The sequence below is a fragment of the Pleurodeles waltl genome, chromosome 10 (assembly GCF_031143425.1).
Source record: "Pleurodeles waltl isolate 20211129_DDA chromosome 10, aPleWal1.hap1.20221129, whole genome shotgun sequence".
In the NCBI taxonomy this organism is placed as follows: Eukaryota; Metazoa; Chordata; class Amphibia; order Caudata; family Salamandridae; genus Pleurodeles; species Pleurodeles waltl.
Window position 1 is genome coordinate 704,228,705 of NC_090449.1, and position 12,126 is coordinate 704,240,830.

The window sequence follows — 12,126 nt, forward strand, 5'->3', positions numbered from 1 at the left end:
CCCACCACCGCCGAGCACACAAGCTCACCGCCCTCCAAATAATGAAGCACAAATCACTGCTGTGGTCAGTGGAAGCCGAACGACCATTGGTGGTACAGACCGCCACGGGCGGCAAGTGGACGCAACAGTAAGGAATGCATACAGTGGCAAGTTTGAAACCGACACACCTGACACACATCCACAACACTATAAAACACCCACAGACACACCCCACAATCCTTTGCAATGAAATTAGGCCAACTAATACAGAGAACCCCAGAAGCAGACACCGAACGGCACAATACTCAATACATACACCCAAACACACAAGAGCACCCTCACCTAGATCCACACAAGACACCATTCACAACACACACCATGGCAGTCCCTAAACACCCACACTTCACAAAAAGGGAGCTAAGGACCATGGTGGATGAGATATTGAAGGTCGAGCCACAATTATTCGGGGCACAGGTTCAACACACACCCATCGCCAGAAAGATGGAGCTATGGCACACAATAGTCAACAAGGTCAGTGCAGTGGGACACCATCCACGCACCAGGGACGACATCCACAAGAGATGGGAAGGTCAGGTCCATGGCATCCAGGCACCACATTGCAGTCCAGAAGACTGGGGGAGGACCTCCATCAACACCACCCGACTACACTGACTGGGAGGAAAAAGTACTGGCCATCCTGCACCCTGAGGGACTCACTGGACTCACTGGAGGAAAGGACTCGGGTAAGTCATCTACATTTGCCTCATATCCATCACACCTGTAATGCATGAACCACCCCACCCCTCCAACACCCATCAGCACCACTACCCCACCCAGGCCACAATCACTACATCCAGTCCCCCTGCATGCCCACAAACCCACTAACAGGGCCACATCCCTCCCCCTGTGCACAACCACCCATCCCTGCAAGGAATCACAATGACATACAGCACCCACAAGGCACCTCCACATCCAAAGTAAAATGCACTGCTAACCTCACAAAAGCACCCTGCATGGCCCCAAAGTGTGAAAACCTGCACAACACTGCCCAGACCTGTGTACCCCATCCGATCATGCAATTGTAACAGACATGTCCATTCCCCTCAACAGGCACCACCACCCATGCCACCCTATTGGACAGGACAAGGAGTGGCAGTGCCACACAGGGAGACAGAGGCACCTCCCAGGACACTGGGGATGGAACCCTGGACATTGACGATTACCCTGGCCCCTCACACAGTCCTGGACTGTCATCATCAAGCAGCCCCACCCAGGAGACCACTGACACCCCTACCACCCATCCACCAACTTCAGCCCAGGGCAACCATTCCCACACCTGTGTATCCAGGCCACAGACTGGTGGAACACATGGACAGAGGCCACAGTGACCCCCTACCGGCAGCCAGGAAGACGATGGCCCCAGTACAAGTGGTACAGCCAGACCTGTGCAGGGGATACAGGCGCAGGGGGCTAGGCCCAGTGGGAGGGCATCAGTGGCCCAGGGGGAAGGCCACATGATAGATGCAGCTGCCTAGGACATGATCTCTGAGGTTCTGGGAGCATATCACCATACCCAGGACAGATTGGCCCAGATAGTATCCACCCTGGAGAAGAGTCAAAGGATGCAGCAAGCACACCACCAAGAGGCCATAGAGCAGTGGAAACTGCACAATGCCACAATGGCCAGCATAGCAGGTGCGCTGCTGCACCTTGTCCCAGCACAGCCTGAAGCCCACCCAGACCAGGAAGGCCCTACTACAGCCAGGCTACAGACCGGACAACAACAGCATCAGCAGCAACTGCACATGTTCCACCTTCTCAGGACACACAGGGGACATCCATCTCAACCCGTGCAGGCCACCCAAACAGACCCTCAGGCCCAGATATGGCACTGGAACACCTGCCAAGACCAACCCCCCTCAAAGAAGTGACTCTGGCAGAACTGTCCTCCATGTGTCCCACTGAATCAACAGCCAAACCATGTGAAAACAATGACAAACTCTGGTAAACATGGATGGACCTACCACTAGTGCCAACCAATGCTGCGACCATGTTGCCATATTGTACAACCACCAGTAGCTCACTGTAATCTGCACAATGTTATCGCTGCACCAAATAAAACACCAGTTCACCTATTAAAATATCCCCTGTCATTATGTTTAAACAAAGTGAAGTATGGATGCAACTGTATCATAACTCATTTATTATTATCTGAGTAGCAGGAAATGCACCACACGCATAACATGTTCTTGTGCCTACAGATGTGTTGAACTATTGTAATATAATGTTACCTGTCCTATGCAGACCTGGTCACAGTGGCAATGACTATTGACCTAATGCCACACTAACAGTGTGCTCCACAGACAGCAATCTTATCCAATAGTCCCACATATTTACTGGAAGTAGAGTTGTATTAGTTTACATCTTCCCCCTCCTCATCATCGCCATCACTCTCATCCCCTCTCTGGGGAAGCTGGTCTGGATATACAGCACCCTCCTCCTTCTCCAAAAGGAGGATAGAATTACTCACAGCCACGTTTTGCAGCAGGCAGTAGGCCACCACACCTTTTCAGGCTCATGGGCCAGGGAACCGCCAGAGATATGTAGGCAATGAAATCTCATCTTCAGGAGACCTATTTTGTGTTCTATCACCCCATAGTATGTCCATGGGCCTCCTTGTAATTCCTCTCTGCATCTGTTCCAGGATTCCTCACTGGTGTCAGGAGCCAACGCAAGTTGGGGTAGCCAGAATCACCTACAAAATGGTGAAGAACAGGACTGTCAATGACAACGCTCAGAGGCAGATAGCCTGGCTGTCTGCTATGTGGCAATAAGTGTCACACCGCCGCGGTGCGTACACAAACTTGTCACCCCAACTTCATTTGACTCCCTGATCTCGTGCATGCAGGTACTCCACTGAGTGTACTGCTGTGTCCTGCCTCTAGTCATGTAAATGGCATGTGTTGCAGGGGAAAGGGCCCCGGCCTTCACCAACGAGGAATTGGAGAAGCTCCTGGACGGAGTCCTGTCCCTGTACACCAAGCTCTACGGTTGGCCAGAGGTACAGGTGAGTAGGAGGATTGGGGGGCATGGATGTGTGTAATGGTGGTTGATGGCTGCATACATGTGTGCACGTGTAACACTGTATAGTCTAGGGTTCCTGACATGCTGTGTGTGTGTGTGCTGTTAGGCTGGTTGAAATGTCCATCCCATAATGGACGTATAGCCAGCTCTATATTTTTGCCCATTGTCTGACCTCAGTGTTACTTTTTCTGTGTGTCCCTTATAGGTAAGCGCCCACCACAAGAGGGGACTTTGGCATGCCATCGCCGAGGAGGTGCAGACCCTGGGGGTCTACAACCGGTGGAGCACCCACTGCAGGAAAAGGTTGCAGGGCCTGCGGCGCTGGGTGAGGAAGATCTGTGAGGCCCAGCTGGGGAAGTCCTCCCAACGAGGAAGGGGTGCCTGTCGGGCACTGACCCCCATTTATGCAACGCATCCTGGCGGTGGCGTACCCGGACCTGGATGGGCACTTGAAGGCTGCACAGCAGTCACAAGGGGGTGAGTACATATACCATATTTTGGCTTCTTGATGGATGTGTGTGTGTGCGTTTGTATTTAGGCTGTCTAGTGGCAGGGACTCTGATTGATGTCCTTCTACATAAGTCTGCAGTACGTCTGGTCCTTAAGTTCTGTGAGGAATGGCTGTAGAGCAGGGTTCTGGCCACTAGTCATGGGCATAGCCATGTGTATGGCGGTAGGTGCTGCCTGGGGAATATTTTCTCCCCATCCCTGTTCTCTTGTGTAGTCTATGTACATCAGCATCATCTGGCAAGGGAGCTGAGGCACCGGCAAGTGGGGAGGTAGAAGCCCACAGATTCTCAGAGGCAGAGTCATCCAATCCCAAGGGGACCAGTGGGTTGGAGGGTGAGGGGAATACCATGGGGGGGACAACTACCACTGGAGGTAGTGACTCTGATACCTCCTCTGATGGGAGCTCCCTGGTGGTGGCAGACCCTAGTGGGCCCACCCCTACTGTGTCATCTTCCGCCACCTCCCATACCATCACCGCCCTCCCAGTTGCTCCCCACAGAGTTGCCCATGCCCGCTCACCCAGAAGGGTTGGCGTCTCTCTCACCCCAGACACCTCCTCCCATGCCCCAGTGGCCCTGCTGCCCCCACGGAGGAGGCTATTGACCTCCTGAGAACCATCTCTGTAGGGCAGACAACCATATTCAATGCCATCCAGGGTCTAGCATTAGAGGTGCAGCAGATCAATGCCAATCTGGATGGCCTTCACAGTGCTGTGTCTGGCCTACAGAGATCTTTACAGGCTCTGGCCTCCTGTTTGATGGCAGCCACTATCCCTGGTCATTCCGTATCCCCTCCAACCACCTCTACCCCTTCCAGCACCCCACTCCCTTCACCCATCCAAAGCACACATTCTGACACGCAGGCACACATCTCAACACAGAAGAAGCACACTTCAAAACACAAGCACCACACCTCCCACCACAAGCATACACACAGCCAACATGCACACACACCAACATCCACTTCCCCCAGTGTGTCCACCTCTTCCGCCTCCCTGTCTGTCACCTGTACATGCACACCCACAGGTTCTGCACCCTCATTCAATGTTGCTGACCCTATTCCTTCAGTCACCACAATAGCACACATCCATACATGCACACCAGACACCACACCTGCACTCACCAGAATGACTTTAGTTAACACATGCAGCATACTCACCAGATTTGCAGACCCCCAAACAACATCCATTTACACTGGCAGCTTGTCTTATGCCACTGTATCCACCCCCCTCCTCCCAAGATACTCAAACGCACCAAGACACCCACCCATCACACATCCACCACACCTCAGCATACTGTCCAGTCACCTGCACCCACGTCATGCACACCTATACCTGTCACAACCACTCCCTCTACCTCCACTCCCACGCCTTCCTCCAGGTCCACCCCAATTGCACCGTAGAAACTTTTCCTATCCCGTGTTGACCTATTTGAACCCATTGGCCCACCCTGTCTCATCCCTAAAGGTGCTCACCTCCTTGCCCAGTTTACTCCTCCACGCCACAGCCCGCCCCTGTCCACCCTTCCCATTCCTGTGCTACTTCCACTGTGAGGAAGAGACCCCGTGCTGGCCCAGGAACATCTGTCGCACCCCAGGCCAAGTCTGCTCTACCAGCTACTGTGACAAAACCTAAGCCCCCTCCACCTTCCAAATGGAAATCTAAGCTCCCCACTCCCAGTCGTAAGTCACACACCCCCACCATCCCCTGCCCATGTTCCCTGAGGGGCCTGGATGCCCCATTGTTGCCCCTATAAAGGGGAGTACTGTTGCACTTGTGGGAGTCAAGTTGGGGCCATTGTGGCCCATCGGACTTATTCACTTTTGGATGGGCCATTGGCCTTATATGCACTTCTGTTGTGCAGTAAGCAGAATAAAGGTTGATGTGTGGCTTGTGTTGTTTAAGGCACACTCTGGATCCGTGGTTTCTCGTTTTATTGTTTGGGGGTGTTGGGCACATGTATGTACTTTGGGCAGGTTGGATTTGCCTTGTGTCGGGTATTTACCTATTGCTGTGGGGTGCATGGCTTGTGCTGCTGTGAAGGGTTGTGGGAGCATTGCAGAGTGGGTGGAGTGGGTGGGTATGTAACTGTGCCCTTTCTTCCCATTTTTAGTAGGTTTTGGTACTTACCATCGTCATCTTCATCGGCGGTCTTGGTCGTGGAGGTATATGGCAAGGAGGAGGGCTGGCATGATCTGCAACTCTCTCTCCATGTCTGCTTCAGCGTGTTGTGTGAGCCTATGGTGAGTGTTTCCTTATATTTGGTTTATTTCCGCCTGGCTTTGCATGGCAGTGGTTCCCGCCCCGGAACTGAGGGCGGTCTAGTGCTTCTTTATTTGATGTGCGGGTAGGGCCTTTCCGTCGGCCTCTAGGCGGGCTCTGCCGTCGTTGTCGGCACTCCTCTGCTGGCGGTGAGTGGTTTTCAGGATGCCTGTGTTTCAGGTGGTTCATTATTTGGTGGTTCGGACCGCACGTCTGTTGGCGGTTATTACCGCAGGCAGTGCAGTGTTTACCCCCGTGTTCATAATGAGGACCTTGGTGTCCCTGTGCTCTGGGGGACCTAAAGTTACCAGGGCCATTACTTGCTTCATACTTGGATGCCCTCTTAGCAAACAGGTAATTACCTTGTGCTGGGAGGCTTCAACCCTGCCACTGGTCATGAACTGATGGTGCACCCTCCTCAAATGGGCACAGAAACCTGAATGTAAAGCCATCCGCAGGGAAGAAGCTAGAGGTCTATGAAAGCTTCTAATCGCTTGCTCTTGGGATGAGGTCTGGACCACTTTAGAAAACACTCTCACTGATGACCACCTCACCCCGTGAATACATTACAGTCTTTACCACACCTTCAGTCTTCTGACATCTCAGAACCCCTTAGGGCAACCTTCAGGTATATTCCCCTTCTGCTCCTTTCATAACTCTCCCTCGCGGCAGGTGTCTCACCATTAGTTTCCCCCTGACCTACCCCATTTAGACAATCACAACTGCGCTTAGCCACCCCTTATCCACCACTTCTGCTATAAAACTCATTAACAGCTATATTTTGCTCCGTTTTGCTCTAGTGTCACTCATCTATGGTCACCACCCCTTCCCCACACTGCATTTACTCCGTTGTTCCTGTTCTTTTGCTCGTGCCGAGTACTGTTAATCTCCCTCATTCATAAGTTGCTCCTATATTCAAAACATGCAACAGTTCTTCTTTGCCAATATTGTTATTCTTTTCTTTATTCCTCTGAAAATATTTTGAAACAAGTGTACTTACAATAAGTCAAAATTAAGTGGTCCTCTACAAATGTCATAAGTACCTTGCTAACTGCTTGCAATTTATTAAAACCTCAATAAAAAATGTTTTTAAAAAAATCATAATTTCTTCAAAAACTTACAATATGAGAAACAGTGAGACAGTAGGTTTGTTTTCTATGGCTTGCCATTGCTTGGATGGTCTGTTCATGAAGGCTGTAGATTTATAAGGATAGTTATATAGTCCGAGTAGTATTTCCATTAGGTTTGTATGATGGAACATCAAGTAATCCTTTTGTTAGACTGCAGATGTTAACACACTACTTACCACAGCTGTACTTGTGCTCACATCGTCATTCATATACACACCATAAGTTCTTGCCCCTCCATTGTATACTAGATTATGACTGCCTTGCTTTCTCATTGAAGGTTTGGAACTGGGGGTCATCATTCTCAAGGGTGAGTGGGTTACTGCAGGGGCAAGAAGAAGGAGACAGAGAAGAAGGTGGTCAGTGTGAAAAAAGGAAGGGTAACACAGGTGTACTGTCACATTCTAATCCCAAATGGAGACTGGGAGTGCAGAGGTGCCCTCTTTGTATGTTGGGTATTTTTGTAACGTAGTTATAACTACCAAATGGCCTCAACCGCATGACTCACAACACTCCTGAAAAGGTCTTTGGAATTAGTGAAGGCACACATTTAAATAAGGAATGGAGGTGGTTGAGAGATGCTGAAAGTTAAAATTCTTTATCTATGTTTACAGTAGGTGGATGCCAAAACTGTGTCTACTAAATATAAAAATAATAGCATTATAGATGCAAGTAAATATATTAAAATTGATTTGCATTAACACATATCAATTATCAATAAAGTGTTCTAGTGCAAATGTGGTAGGCCCTCATAACTTAAACTGAAATAACATTACTGACTGTCAGTGAGATGTTTATCTAAAATTAACACTATTTTGGTTAGCAGCACATTTAAAGCTAGATTGATAATATTTAGAAAACATAATAACTTTATAACAAGTGATGTTTGATTCTCCGTGTAAGCAAAGTTAGATCAATCCCTTTTCTCTAAATTTTCCATTTACCCAATTCTGCACAAGCACTCATTTGTACTCCAGCAGTGCTCCAATACAGCTCTTAGGTGTATTCCTCAAACTTTATACTAATGTTGGACTCTATCTTTACTTTAGAAACACATTTGGCTACACCAACAAATGGATTCAAAACTCTTTAACCTTATTTCTTATAGCCACTTCCCCATGCAAGGACTCAAAGCTCATATGATAACCTCGAAGCAGTCATACGTTGCTTGACTCAGTCACTTTTAGCTTAATTCCTGGGATCCCTAACACTCATCATAAAACTTTTTGTTAACTTCAGTATTGAACTAAATCTGAGCACATTTTTCCTTACATTTGTATCAGCTTCTTTAGCGACTTGTGACAGTTTCATTAAAGAGCCTAGAGTGAAAGTGCTCTTGTCGGCCCAGATTTCACTATTTTTAGGATTGCAGTCTCTTTCTGCTGAATATTGACATACATATGTTAGAAATTAGTAGAAGAAAATCTATTTAATTAAATAGCACATATGAGTGAAAAATAGGCCTAATCAGAAGCTGCATTTAAACGTACACTTTCCTTTCTAAACTTTACATGACCCATAGCTGCTTGACTTGCTTAATTTGTAACTTTGACAAATTCCAACAAACTTTAACTCAGCGGAATTTTTCTATTGTAACTATTGCATGGCCTAGACATGACAAAACCTTTTGATGCTAACAATGAAAATTATATTATTGTATTCTTTCGAACCACCTGACTTGCATTGGAATACCAAAACTTGCTATGCTATTCTGAAATGTGCTCTTTATGAATAGGCTTTAGGGTGAAAATGTATGGGAAAGGCATGATCTAAATTAATATGTCCAAAACATTTACTTGAGTGTCTTTTCTTTTAGAGACCACGTTGAGTGTTAAATTTGTCAAAAATAAAAACTTGTATAGGAATGTAAATAAGTGTATGTTGTAGTAGTATTGTCTTTGTTAAACATTTCCATCCCAAGGGAAGCTGACCTCATTGTCCAAATTTCAATATATTTGACTGTCTGCCTAATCTCTGAGATTAAGCTATGTTATATTTTGTGTATCTTTTGTATTCATGTATAAATGTGTCCCAGGGAAAAAAAAACGATAGAGGAGTGTTAGACTTGTCATCCTTGGCATGGTCTCCCTTAACTTTTTGCCTCTGTTCCCCAGGTTGTTGATGTGTGCTGGACTCTGATTTTACTGTTTTTGTTACTCTGGGCACTTTACCACTGCTAACCAGTGCTAAAGTACAAGTACTCCTTTACAAAATGTGTATGTGATTGGTTTATCCATGATTGGCATATTTGGTTTACAAGTAAGTCCCTAGTAAAGTGCACTAGAGGTGCCAGGGCCTGTAAATCAAATGCTACTACTGGGCCTGCAGCACTGGTTGTGCCACTCACATATGTAGCTCTGTAATCATGACTCAGACCTGCCATTGCAGTGTCTGTGTGTTCGGTTTTACCTGTAAATTCGACTTGGAAAGTGTACCCACTTGCCAGGCCTAAACCTTCCCTTTTCTTACATGTCAGACACCCCTAAGGTAGGCCTTAGGTAGCCCCAAGGGCAGGGTGCAGTGTATGGTTGGGGTAGGACAAATAGTAATGTGTTTTATATGTCCTGACAGTGAAATATTGCTAAATTAGTTTTTCACTGTTGCAAGGCCTGTCCCTCTCATAGGTTAACATGGGGGCTACCTTTAAATCTGATTAAAGTGTAGATTCCCTTTGGGAGCGGATGGACATATGGAGTTTGGGGTCTCTGAGCTCACAATTTAAAAATACATCTTTTAGTCAAGTTGATTTTAAGATTGTGTGTTTGAAAATGCCACTTTTAGAAAGTGAGCATTATCTTGCTTATACCATTTCTGTGACTCTGCCTGTTTGTGGATTCCCTGTCTGGGTCATTTTGACAGTTGGGCTAGTTGCACCTCACACTAAGCAGTGACACAAAAGGAGCTGGGGTGTAGTCTGCATTTCCTGATGAGCCATCTGTGCTAGGAAGGAGGGGAGGAGTGGTCACTTACACCTGAAAGGGCTGTGCCTGTCCTCCCACAATGCAGTCTCCGACCCCCTGGTGAGTGTCTGGGGCCTGGCCTGGGCAAGGCAGGATTTCACATTCACTAGAGACTTTGCTTTGAAGTAGGCCTACTTCAAAGGAGAAATTGGGTATAAGAAAGGCACCCAAAACCACAGACTTTAAAAACACTTTTGGAACCAAGAGGAACCTCTACCTGGAGAAGAGCTGAATAGCTGATGAAGAAGAGCTGCCCTGCCTGTGACTTTGCTTTGTGGAGCTATCCTGCAGTTGCTGCTTCTGCCAGAGTAAGAGGGCAAAGACTGGAATTTGTGTGCCTTCCATCTTGAGAAGAAATCTCCAAGGGCTTGATCTAGAGCTTGCCTCCTGTTTCTCAGGGACAGCAAAGACTTCTCTCTGCCAGCACCTGGAGAGACTCCTACTCTGCCCTGTGGTGCCCATCCAGTTCCTGGGACCCTGAAAGAGAAGCTGGCAGGCTAAAGACAAGAAAATCCACGCACAGAGTGCCGTGCGGGGAAAAGATTGACGCAACTCCGATCTGCGGCTGAAAAAACGACGTGCCGCTGGCTCCGCAGCTGAGAAAACGACGCTTGCAGGAAACGCAACTGAAGAATCGGCGCACGGAGCAGGAGAAATGATGCTCAGCTTCGCTGACGGAGGCTGGGAGATCACAACCTGCGCTGCGGGGTTTTCGGATCATCGTGCGGCTGGATTTCTGACTCACGTACCGCCGTGCGGAGTCATTTTTGACGCACACCCGCCCGTGCGGGTTTTTTTTTGACGCACACCAGGTACAATTTCACGCTAGCAGCACTAGTGTGTATTTAAAACTACTTAAAGACTTTTTTTGCATTTTTATTGATAACTTGACTTGTGTATTGTGGATTTTTGTCGTTTTGGTCTTGTTTTGTTTAGATAAATATTTCCTATTTGTCTAAACCTGTGTTGTGTCATTTTGTAGTGTTTTCAATAAGTTACTGTGTGTGTTGGTACAAATACTTTACAACTAGCACTCTGAAGTTAAGCCTACTGCTTGCCAAGCTACCAATGGGGTAAGCAGGGGTTAGCTGAGGGTGATTCTCTTTTACCCTGACTAGAGTGAGGGTCCTTGCTTGAACAGGGGGGAACCTGACTGTCAACCAAAGACCCTATTTCTAACATTGGTGATCAGCGGTTGGGATTTGGACTGGTATTTGTACTTCACATATAGTAATTAAGTGTATACTACTGTTTGAGTTCAGACCACTACGAGGCCACATACTACTTGTTTGGTGATCTTTTGATTTTTCTCTTTGAGACTGTTTTTGTTCTACTCCATTTTTTGTTGCTGATTCCTTGATTGACTTTCTATGGAACTTCATTTGGGAACTTGTCTTTCTGCCTTTGGAACTTTGCACTTGTTTTTGAATCTTCATCATGTCCCAGCTGGAGATGCATCAGTTGGAGCTGACTTTGACCTTGAGAAATTGGAGGGTTACAGCAAGGCTCAGTTGAAGCAGTTCTGTAAAAGTTTTGACTGTCCCATTAAGAGCTCATCCAGGAAGGAGGAGCTGCAAAAGGCGCTGAGGGCCTGGGTGACAGCCAAGAGCACTGAAGGGCAAACAGAGGATGAGGGAGATGAGGAGGAGGAGGAAGAGTGTTCAGTACACAATGGTATTGTGGGTGGGCCTGTTATGTCCAGGGAGAACGTCTCCAGGGCAGGCAGCAGTGTCTCATCTAAGGGTCTGACACCTGAAGAGTTACAGGACAGACAGGCAGAAAGGGAGTACCAATTGGAGCAGAGAAGGCTAGCCCTTGAGGAGAGGAAGTTAGCGATGGCTCATGAGCTTAGCTTGAAAGAGATGGATCATAGAAGCCAGTCCAGTAGAGATGGTGGCAGCAACCCTACAGTGCAGCCTGAGAGGAGGGTGCACATTCCTAAAGACCTTGTGAAAGATTCCAAGAGGGAGGATGACATATACTTGTGATTCAAGGGGTATGAGTCTGCTCTCCACATGAATCTGATCCCTGAAGCTCATTGGGGGGCGGGTCTGTGGAAGCACTTTGAGGTAGAGGGGAGGGATACACTGACAGCCTTCGGGGATGCTCAGAATCTCACCTACTCTAACATGAAGGATGCCTTGCTTACAAGGTATGGTCTTACCCCTGAGCAGTACAAGGATAAGTTTAGGTCCTACAAGAAGAA